Below are 12,558 nucleotides of genomic sequence, written 5' to 3'. Positions count from 1 at the left end.
GAAACCAGAAGATATATTAGCAAGAATGTGGTGGATCCAGATACATGTGGAAAGGGACGTCTATTGAGGTACCACACAATGTTATCAGGTCAACAGTGTTGCCAGCACTGTACAAAGTTTTATTTATTTTAAAATAGAACATATAGGGGTTAATGCCATCAAAAGAATTAGTTTAGAATGTGAATACCAACAAGCGAAACCGCACCTGTCAGTGTTGCCAAATAAGGAAGTTATAAAGCTTCAAAGATCAAGAAATTAAAGTGTCTGTAGAGCAAAACTAGCAAAAAGGCAAGAAAAATAATACTACGGAATGAAAAGGAGTAACCGAATGAGTAAACCAGAGAACGCACAGCATCCAGTGAGTAACAGGGTTGCCACAGCAAAGCGGAAAAAATTGAAAATTTGCATTTGCCATAGGAGGAAAAGTGCCAATATGAAGTAATGCTGGAAACACCATAGAAAGTCTATGTAAGATTCAGGAATCCTAATAGCGTCTGTTCGAAAGCGATATCTCTAACCGTTCTCGAGATACACCAAAGGTGTGCGGGGTTTGTAACACTGCATAATAATTCCCTCGCCTTCCAAACTACAGGAACGAGTAATGAAAATGACACGCCCAAAAAAATGTAAGAACTACACGGGTCTAATCGTCAAATTGAAGTCAATGATACCTTTATGTTTACAAGAAAATATGAAGTGTGGGATTTTCCCCGTAACTCGTATGGACACGGAGACATCATTGTCACGCAACGTCCGTGACAATATACACAATATGGTACACAAACCAGATCAGGTGTTCTTATGATGTACTGGTAAACGATTGGGGCTACGATAGCCATTCAGGGCTACTGTTGTTCTTTCAACAAGCACTATAATTACGTTATAGAGGCGATTTTCTATGAAACGGTTTACTAACGTTGCTTGGCTTCGCGTTAGGATGTAGTCCGTTGCACACATAAGAATTCCAAATCTAGAAAGAATAATAATTACATGGTTGTAGCAGTGAACCATGGTTTTGAATAATAATAATAATAATAATAATAATAATAATAATAATAATAATAATAATAATAATACGTTTTACTGAACGTTGGAATAGGCCAGTTATAACAATCATCAATAACATTGTTACAACAAGCTCGTATCATGCTTGTTGATGGTTCTCACAACATGAAGTCTGAGAAGCTGAAAGCAAGTGACTGCCAACCTTGCCAAGCTGTCATACTGAATGAATACAGTGTATTGACCATACTAATAGTAACAATAAATGTGTGAATCAGTGTTACATAAAGGTAAGAGAAAGGACGTAAAACCTACCTTGTAACATATAAGGGGAAACCAATCAGTTTTAGATGAGTACGCAAGATGGCGCTTGCTGTTTGATTTTGCCACTCCTGTGCTCAGTTTTATGAAATTTTTACTTACAAGCATAAATTATTTTACAAGTAGTTGTCTCATTACGGAATATGAATATTATATTACCGTTTTTCGTTGTTTTACATTTTTTCCACGTAAATATTATACACACGTGAAATACAAGAAATACAATAATCATTTTAAACGTTAAATATGTAGCCTAATATGTGTTATTTCTTTTTTCTTCTTTCTTTCCTTTCCTTCTTAATTTTTGCTGAAACTTAATTTGCTTAGGTAAAATATATCTTCTTAAAAATAATCTGTTTATGTTTTTGAGCTTTCGTATAAATACGAATAGTTGCCTGAATCCGTTAGTGGAAAATACTAATTAATTTCACTTATTAGGGAAGGTTGAGGGGTGTTACTCTGACTTCATATTGATACTATGCTCAGTCGACTTCTTTTTACATATGAAACAATTAGGCAACCGAAGAAATCCTCGATCGCAAGCTTGTTCGAATTATGAGCGTTAAAATTTCAAAATTGAACAGATTTTGAAAAAAGTTTGAAGAAACCATTTTTTGACATACACGCTTCATTTTTAGTACTGGGATGTTTTCGTGGGTGCTCGACAGAATGGTAAGATCAAAACGTACGCATTTTGCAAGATACGGAAACTTATTGGGGAAGGGTTAAAGAGTAATGGCGTCTTTCAACTTGCAAATTGCATCCTATTTGGCACACCGGGTAAATAGGCTAATAAAATTTATCTGAAAGCAACTGTATTGCCATTTAAGTATCACTTTACCGTGTGACCACCTAAACATTAAACAATGACATTTGTCTCCGAAACGCTTTGCTTCGAAACTAACTTCAACGGGACTCCCAACCCAGCAGGCCTGGGAAAAATGAAAAAATGAAATATTTCAATTTAACATCCGATGATTATACCCTTTATGCTAAGGAAGACGATGATTAAGGCAAGTGAATGGTGATGGAAGAATTGATGGAATGAGAAGAAGGGAGGAAACAGGAGTATCTTTAGAAGACCCATGAACATGACGGTATTCATTGTGGAAGACGGTGTTCTTGGGCTGGCTACCGGCCTGGTTCTATACTCACTCATTTTAAGTTTTAAAGGTTTCTTGACATCTCGTAACGTTAGAAAATTGTTGTTTCTGTAACTAACGGATATGGAAGTGGAGATATAATTTTAAAAACCGGTTATAAGAACCCGAGTAATTTTGATAACCGGTTCGGGCGAACTAGGTGAATGACATAATTGAACAAAGCAATATGCTCTGTCAACGATAAGGCCATGAGCATCCGCAGCGGAGGCAAGGGAACAATCGCTTTACATTGCATTTTCGAAAGGTGTTTGGTTGTTTCTAAACGCTTTTATCCAGAAACACACGTGACGGCACATTATATTTGGTTACACCTACAAGAATATTTAATATAGACCTATTTAATATAGTCCACAAAGATATGCAATAAACCTAAAAATAACTGTTTCGCATTATGTGTTATGTGCACCAATGTATGTCGGTCTTTTGCCCCTCCCCGCCCTTGGAAAAATCCTTCGATTGTTTCTGGATAAAAGTGTTCTTATTCGGAACTGTTAGTATCTTCAGGTGTGCATAGTATGAAGTATGAACCAGTACTGAAAGATTGTTTTGAATATATCCCACTATAAACAAGAATTAGACAATTCATACTTGAGCTTGTTATTGTTGAAGATCATGTGATATATGAAGTACAGTAATCATGGTGCAAAAGCAAGTACTTGCAAAACACTTGGAGAATTGAAGTAGGTGAAATATACTAGCAGATTTTAATAAAATTAGCTATAAATAGCTAAGTAGATAGATTACTTCTGGCGCACGAGATCTTTGTTTCGATCCCACTTTTCGCCAGGAAGACTTTACGTAGGACCCATAGTGTGCTTGGATTTTCTCGCTGTTTTCCCACTTCCTTCAGTCCACCATTTTGATAATCATCACCACTGATCCTTTGAGATTCGGACTATAACCGTGGAGTATTAAACCAGAAAAATGGTGCTAATCGCGTAGTTTGAAAACGCTGGAATGTTAGCTATGATATTTAAGCCAATAAAGTAAAACTGCTCCAAGAATTGCAACTTCCCTTACAAAATTACATTTCTGAACGTACTAAGAATGTGTTTTGTCCTATCTATCTAGGTAATGATTTTGTACTTGTACACGTATCCTTAATCTGCACCGTAGAGACATCTAGCTATAAATATATGTATAACGTTTAACAGCCGTTTCCTGAGAAACTATTACGATAGAAATGATATAATTTTTCTCTAAATGGAAATTGAGTTGCACTTTAACCAGAAAACGATGGAATTTCTAAAGTAGAGATAAGTTTTACACCAAGGATTGCAACTACGCTTATAAAACATCATTTTTGAGCGTACTTACAGTCTGTTTTGTCCAAAAGATGAAATTTATGTAATGATTTTGTATTAGTATACGCCCCCAGGCACCCGCGTTTGCTCGGACTACGGCCTCCATCTGTTAGGTATCAGCCTTTGCACGATGAGTGAATTTTGTTCATTTGCTCTTTAATCACATTTTCTGAATTTGGCACAACTGGGGGCTTCGCACCCTAGATCCTCACGTTTACTCAGCCTACGGCCTCGCACCTCCTAAAACCACAATTCTACAAAATTTTTAGTTTTTTTACTATTTCAACTATCTAAAGATAATATTTTTTTTATCCTAAGAAAACGCACATTTAAATAACATGGGAATTGCTTCACCCCCTCCTTTAGACCCCTTAAAAACTAAAAATATTCACTTTTGGCAATTTTCCTGTACGTTGGTCCCGGAAGGCTACACTCTTACGAAATTTCATCATTCTAGTCCTGCCGGAAGTCTCTAAACATTTTGGGGTGTAGAAGATATCCCATATAAATAACATGGGGAAGATTTTTCAGTTTGCCATAAAACCACTCTACATTTGGAAATTTATATTTTTGCGAATTACTTAGTTAACGCTAACGAAAACGTATAAGCATACCGAATTTTAGGTTTTTATTTCAATTCCAAGTACCTAAAATATAAGATTATAAGTCCAAAAAAAGGCCCATTTAAACAACATGGGGAAGATCTTCAATTTTCCTTTAGATCCCCTAAAACTTAAAAATATTCAATTTGGCAATTTTTTATCGGTTAGTCCCGAAAAGCTACAATCATGTCAAATTTAAGCATTGTAACCCTACAGAAAGTGCCCAATAATTTGGGGGTGTAAAAGGTATTCCATATAAATAACATGGGAAAGTACCCTATACAACCACTTTAAAGTTGTAATTTTTTATTTTTGCCAAAAATGAATATTTTTAATTTTTAGGGGATCTAAAGGAGAGTATAGTATTAATGTACCATAATGTGTATATTTTCACGGATGTTGCGTGACAATGATGTCTCCGTGTCCCATACGAGTTACGAGGAAAATCCCACACTTCATAATGTTCTTGTAAACATAAAGGTATCATTGACTTCTATTTGACGATTCGACCCGTGTAGTTCTTACATTTTCTTGGGCGTGTCATTTTCATTACTCGTTCCTGTAGTTTGGAAGGGGAGGGAATTATTATGCAGTGTTGTAAACCCCGCACACCTTTGGTGTATCTCGGGAACGGTTAGAGATATCGCTTTCGAACAAACGCTATTAGGATTCCTGAATCTAACATAGACTTTCTATGGTGTTTCCAGCATTACGTCATATTGGCACTTTTCCTCCTATGGCAAATGCAAAATTTTCAATTTTTTCCGCTTTGCTGTGGCAACCCTGTTACTCACTGGATGCTGTGCGTTCTCTGGTTTACTCTTTCGGTTACTCCTTTTCATTCCGTAGTATTATTTTTCTTGCCTTTTTGCTAGTTTTGCTCTACAGACACTTTAATTTCTTGATCTTTGAAGCTTTATAACTTCCTTATTTGGCAATACTGACAGGCGCGGTTTCGCTTGTTGGTATTCACATTCTACTCTAATTCTCTTGATGGCATAAAAACCTATATGTTCCATTTAAAAAAAATAAAACTGTACAGTGCTGGCAATACTGTTGACCTGATAACATTGTGTTGTACCTCAATAGATGTCCCCCTTCCACAAGTATCTGGATCCACCACATTCTTGCTAATATCTCTTCTGGTTTCCGATTTATACAGGGTTGCCCAACATTACTGAACGATCCTGTATATCTGTAACAACTTACTTGCGTTCAGGGACCTAGAAAAACATTCTGCAGTAGTAATTCTCGCGTCAGTTGACTACTTTCCTCTGAGTGAATATGTTTTCGCTAAATAAAATGTGCAAACATTTAGCTAATACATCCGAACTGTAGGGCTGTGCGATATCGAAATTTCGATATCGACATTCGATATTTTTCTGATATCGATATCGAATAGATATATCGATATCGACAATATTGAATATCGATATCGACAATATCGATATCGGATATCGACAATATTGATATCGAATATCGATTTCGATAAAATCGAATATCGATATCGACATCAAATATCGATATCGACAACATCAAATATGGATATTCAACATATTGATTGATCTTGAATATTCATGCTGATATAGACAATCTGGTCTCAAAACGTTTCAATGGGGGATATCTCAGAATACTTGTTAGTCACAGAAAACAGACTTGTGTTATGAGAGTGAAACAGGGTGACATAAAGTAGAATATGCGTGTTTTATTTATGTGTAGGTGTTTATTTCATGTATGTGCATTTGTGAATGTGCACGTGTGGCGGTATGCGTTTGAGAGAGAGACAGAGAAGTTCTTTCTATAACACGTGCGTGCGTTGTATTTTAAGCTGACGCACAAACAATACTTGATCCAGATATGGACGATAGGGGCCGCGGTGGCTCAGTGGTAGAGCGTTCACCTTTGTTGCATGAGGTCCCGGGTTCAAACCAGTGATGTGCTCTAAACTATAATTTTACGTCTACGCGATTGTCTACTGTAGTCTATACGTAATCTACGTTACACCTTTTCTCGTGTAGACTATGTAGACAACCACGATCAAATGTAAGGAAGAATTTCGTTGCGCGTTTGTTCATATTTCCTCATTCAGTTGTTTTGCTTCGGTTCGGTGCAGCGAAAGATTATGGAAACGACTAACATATAAAAAGTAGAGGGAATTATCTAATCTGAAAGTGATACGGATGACAACGCTTAAGTTGCGATGTCGATGCTGATGTGGTGTTTAAGAAAGGTAGAAGAATTAATCCTATATCCTTTGTGCATACCACTTCCTTAGATTTTCCACTTCGAGCACTGCTTTTATAATGAAACGTACAAAACTAATTCTCATCTGTGTGCTTTCAGTCTTCAAGCAGCTGTATTTGCCAATTTTTTCTTGCATATTTTACAAAATGCATAATATTTGTTATTTTTCTTCATTAAGACGAAACTAATTATTCGAAAGTTACTATTCGCTGGTCTAGGTATTTTATTTTGTACGCAATTTCGCAAGGTAACGAAAAAGAAAGCTTCTTTATTGTCCACGACGCCATGTTAAATTACGTGTTCTTGACATATTCTACATAGTCTACGTTGTTTACATTGTCTACGCATTGTTGACACGTAAACGTAAACTATCGTTTTTTACGCGTAGACGCACATCTCTGGTTCAAACCCTGCTCCCGCCAAGTAAACTTTGTGGTGGACAAACACCGTTGCGTGGGTTTCCTCGGGGTTCTCCCGTTTCCTCCCGCTTTCTTCATTCCACCATTTTCATTCATTTCTCATTATCTCTGTCTCCTTTAGCCTAACCGGCGTAATCGTTGGACGTGAAACTCAAAAATTTCGTTTCATTTCAGATATGGACGAATGACCTACCCGATCAACAAAAGCAAAATCGGGGAATCCCCGTTTCTCTTTTGTGCTAATCATTTGATGCCTTTCTGCAACAGGAAATCGATGGATATCTTTCAGTGCAATCTACAGACAGTGGTGCTATTCAGCCGGTTCGCACCGGTTCGCTAGAACCGGTTGTTAATATATTTCGAGTTTGCTAAACCGTTTGTTATACCCAGATATAACAGTAAATTTTATCCAGTTATACCCAAGAACGAGCAAGTTTCAGTTTGTTAACTTTGTTCTTAGAAATTCTTACAGCTACAGGGTTAGATATATGATCTCTCAGAATAAGGTATAAGCGATTTTTTCTTAATTTTAAATGGGCTGGTTAGATAGCAAGAATGAAAACTAGGATTACATGAGTGCAGTGGTGAGGGTTATTTACATTTGTAAAAATGAAAATGAAATGAAATCTTTGAGTTTTACGTCCCACGGTTATGCCGGTTAGGCTAAAGGAGACGGTGATTATGTGAAATGAATGAAATGGTGGAATGAAGAAAGTGGGAGGAAACGGGAGAATCCCGAGAAAACCCATGCACACGGTGTTTGTCCACCACAAAGTTCACTTGGCGGGAGCAGGGTTTGAACCCGAGACCCCATACACCAGAGGTGAACTCTCTACCACTGAGCCACCGCGGCCCCATTATTTACATTTGAAAGGCATACATACCATTATCAATAATTGTTGATCCATTGCTGGGTTATGGTGTTTCCAATACTTCTTGACAAACATCTATTTTGGATAATTCGTTTCCAAGATATTCGCAGTGCTACCTAATTTCGTCACAACACCTTATATTAGGTTGCTGTGTAGGTCTCTACTTGCCACTTGTGGTATCCAGTGAAAAATTTGCCTTTGTCTATCTTGTATGATTTGCTTCCTAAGAGAGAGGGAGAGAGACAGGGGCGTAAATAAGGGCCCCGAAGACCTCGCATTGCGGGAGACCCAAGTCATCACGGGGCCCCCAAATCGTGATGTAGGACGTAGAAAAGGGGCCCCATTCCACGTTATCTGTGGGGTGGCCCCCAAGCCCTTAGTTACCCCACTGGAGAGAGATATCTTTCTATGTATCCATCTACTATGTCTCTCTCATATATATAACCAGTCACCAAAAATTAAAATAGCACCACTGCCTACAGATATGGAAGAAAACCTCCTTCACTGGAGGAAATCTCATGACACTGACTTTCCAAAATTAGCTCTTCTGGCTCGTATTTGTGTAGGTACCAGCGTTCTATCGGAAAGAGTATTTAGTTGTGGATGCAATATCGTAACTGATGCTCATACTTCACTTAGAAAATACAGTGAGTGCAGAAAATGCGAAACAACTGATTTTCTTTCCATGAATAAAAGAGCTCGTTCCTAAATAGCAGTGTCATGAACTTCAAATGCATCATACATTTCTAAACGAGACAGTTATTGTTCATTTTTCTCTCTGTGTGTGATGTGTGTGTTTGTGTTCTTCAAAGTTAATCCGTTGGCTTTACAAATTTAACACTTGGACTTATTCTTTTGTAGTATTCTATTTTAATATCCAATTAAAAAAGCACGCTATCAATCGAGATCTCTTTCATGTTATTAATAAATTGATAATCTTTTTGTATTAAAGAGCTTTACACAAAGACGTGACATCTCCCACATGAACTTAAAAGCTTTCTTGTTATTGGTTTTGTGCAAACTCATATCTAAAAGTGTTCATGTTTTCATTAAATTTAGGCTAAAGCTTACGTCTTATACCATTATTCAGTTTTGCTTATGAAATCAATTTAGAAAGGTTCTAAGTCATTCCTAATAACGGTGCACCTAATAATGCATATTCTAATACTTAAGCAAATCCAAAGAAATAGGGAAGGGTTGATACTACCTAAACAGAATATGTAGGTCTGTGCAGTGAAGTGACAGAATGGAGGCTTTTGTTTGTTTTAGTGGGCTGAGTTACGTGGCTCAACTTACATCTAGTAACCACATACAAATAAACGGAAAATTACTACTTTGCACAAAAAACTAGTAAATTCTTGTTTAACTGTCTGTTTAGATTTAAGCAAATTTTAGCACAGGCATTTGATTTTTCACTCGCAATGGCAATAAAGCACAAACATTAATTGTAGTGAGGATATCAAGTTGACTCGGTTAAGGAATGCAGCCATGGTCAGAAATATTATGGAGGGCATAGCTCCCCGGCTCTCGGTTTTGGCTTTATCTTCGAAACGAACATCATTTCTGTATTATTTTTGCAAAAAGTTTGGTTTGATTCGGTGTAGAAGTTTAACCGATAATATAAGTTAAACATACAATATTTAGATGGTTTAAGTAGACGTAGAAACATCGCTACTCCACCGCCGTCGGTTTGGACTATCTTCAAAAGGAACCAAATTTTTAACCAATACTAATCCTCTGTAAATTTGGCTTCATTCTGTTAAGAAATGAAGTCAAAGAGAAAATTAAATATTAACATGGAACATTGGGAAGCATAGTCCCCAAGCCCTGCATTAATTTGACTCATGAAACGGGGCGTTTTTCTGCTTCATACGAGTATCGTGCAGTTTGGTTTCATTCGGTTAAGAAATGCAAATGCAGCTGCTATCGCGAGCCAAAAAAGCGTTATATATATATATATATATATATATATGTAAAGCAAAACCCGCCGCAATTTTTTCGAGGAAGAGTGAAACACCAATATCGAATATCAATATCGACGATATCGGATATCGATATCGACGATATCGATATATCGACGTCGGTATTTTTGCGATATCGACTGTCGATATAAGATGATATCGATATCGACGATATCGATATCGACAATATCGATATATCGAAATATCGCACAGCTCTACCGAAGTCCGCAATTTGTAGATTACTAGCTTTATTTTTCATACGTATTTATAGTGTATTGTGTAAACGTCGGTTTGCATAGGGTATATTAAGTTCGTATAGCATCTATTAAAAACATATGTACTAGGTACCATAAAATTGAACCTAACCTGCACAAGCGTATCAAAGAGTATAGAAAAAGTAAAATCTTTACGCATTTGTTCGAAGTTTACTCTATATATGTTAATGTTGACGGTGCTATTATACTATATATAATGCATATTTGCACTAGCCATGTAAACTACCACTTGCTGTGGCATAAAATATGATAGATCTACACAACGATTAGGCCACTTTAGTGCGTGTTGGTGAGACATTCTGGGCACATGCATGGATTGCCTACGCACGCATCCCAGATAGCTTGTGTGATCTTTTTCCTTTGTCCTAGTGTTGACCCACTTCTTCTCGCGTACGTTTTGTAGCACCCCGTACACCTTTCTCGAACTTTCGTGGGAGAACTACGTGCAGGTGTGAAAATTAGCTGATGTTCACTATTCTCCTGTTTGCTGGTACAGTAAGAGCTGATTTATCTTGGATTGATGCGCAACATAAAGATTCCGTTATGGCGTCCTGAAATTCCTTGATATTCATTTTCTCCTTCAAGGTATAACTATTATAAAGATACTGCGCAATTACAAGACTTGTGCCACAAATTTCCTAAATCACAATTTTTCCTTAACATTTTGTATATCTTCTCGAAATCTACTATATGTGACTATCTGGTCACAAGAATAAATTGTTTTCGTGGTTGTAATTTGCAATGCACTTAGGTTTTTTAAGTTCTTGGCCACGAAAAGTTTTCAAGACATAGTCGTCTGCAGATTTAGCAGTGGAAATCATTAGGATATCTCTTAGGGCTTTCAGTTACAAAACTGATACTACTCCTCCTGATTTTTTTCCATTAGCCTCTCTTCTTTTCAACTTCGCATATGTCACTTTCTTACGAATATTTTTTTCCCCTCATTTCACAAGATCCCAACGAGATGAGAGTTTTCGCGCAACAAGTGATATTTAGAGCAATAATGATAAAAATAACTGTCCACGTAAAATGAACGTCCTTCACCAAAAAAGTTCTGTAATCAATGACAGAACCACTCCCTCCGGAACTGACTATCTTGATTTACATAACTTAAGAAACATTCATTCCGTATTTTGGCGGCTCGATGGTACATGCTGATGGAACGATACTCGGCCTCGTCAGGGGATAATGGATTAATCCATTAACACCTTTCCTCCTCGAGGATATATACATTGATATTTGCTAATCAACAGATTTAGAATGTTTTCTACTTTATGAAGTCTATTATCATTATCAGTTTCGTTTTCGGCAAAATGCCACAATCGCAACAGAAGTTCAAATCTGTTCTGCTACAATACCGATCTTGGTAGTGTGAAACTACATAATTTACTATTGCTCCAATAGTCCTCCACATTAGGCTTTGACAAGAACCACAGAACCTACCAAGCCAAAAGTTTTCTTTATTTCTTCAATGTTGGTCCAAGTGCACCTATGTAATTTGAATGAGGTTCAACGTCTTCATCTTTCAAAAGAGTGTGACTAGCCAAGAAGTTTGTTTCATGCACCATAATATGTAACAACATTTGGATTGTTACACAGATGAAATATGCTATATAAAATTTCTACTACAAACCAGTAAGCAACTGATCTACGCTTTAAGAGATTGAAGCGGCAATTTGCGTAGTTTACTTAATATACGTAAAATTACTAAATTATGTAAAATTAATAATGAATGTCCAGTTTAATGGTCATAGTTTTGCTTGCATACAAGAAATTTCAGGTAAACTAGCTTTTCATGAGGATTTCATAAAATGTTGTTCACCTGTGAATCCATGCATCTTGAACACAACATATAGACTTATTTCCATATTTTAACATGAAACAACGTCTTAAACTGTAGAAGCTCTCGTGGTATAAGACCTTAGACATGTTTTCAGGCAAACAAAGTATTTCCACCATCTAAATAACGATATTTTCTCCTTCTTTTATTACGTAGATTATTTTGCTGCTTGGGAAGAATGTCAAAAAAAATTTCTCCTGCGTAATTCATACTCATATTACGTGCATCATTCCCGAGTTACTACTCTGCAATTTTCACTGGACAAGACTTTACTAAGTATGTTTATGTAGTTTTAAGACTTCATGCAGTATATAACTTTTTAAAAAGACGACTGGGAAAGTAAAAATTACATACTATATGATGAATATTCTGATAAACACTCAATATATGAAGACCATTATAACAACGAAACAAGACAAGCAATTCACATTTAAAATAGTGCTTTAGCAAATAACTTCTTTCCCCGTCTATACCAATGCTTCCTGAAAAGTGTACACATTTTATTTATATTATCTCATCAAAGTCCCTTTACTTCGCAGAAATGCTTGCAAACAA

At 36.6% G+C, this 12,558-nt stretch overlaps 1 protein-coding gene across 3 annotated transcripts in view; it reads right to left on the bottom strand.

Moving 5' to 3' along the window:
* The window catches only part of LOC145676636 (uncharacterized), a 35,791-nt gene that overhangs the window by 9,880 nt on the left and 13,353 nt on the right, over window positions 1-12,558 (bottom strand). The window lies entirely within an intron of this gene.

Source organism: Thermobia domestica, unplaced genomic scaffold, assembly GCF_964235325.1.
Source record: "Thermobia domestica unplaced genomic scaffold, izTheDome1.hap1.1 HAP1_SCAFFOLD_255, whole genome shotgun sequence".
Taxonomy (NCBI): domain Eukaryota; kingdom Metazoa; phylum Arthropoda; class Insecta; order Zygentoma; family Lepismatidae; genus Thermobia; species Thermobia domestica.
Note: the sequence above shows the minus strand (reverse complement) of the source record. Positions and strands in the feature narration are given on the sequence as shown.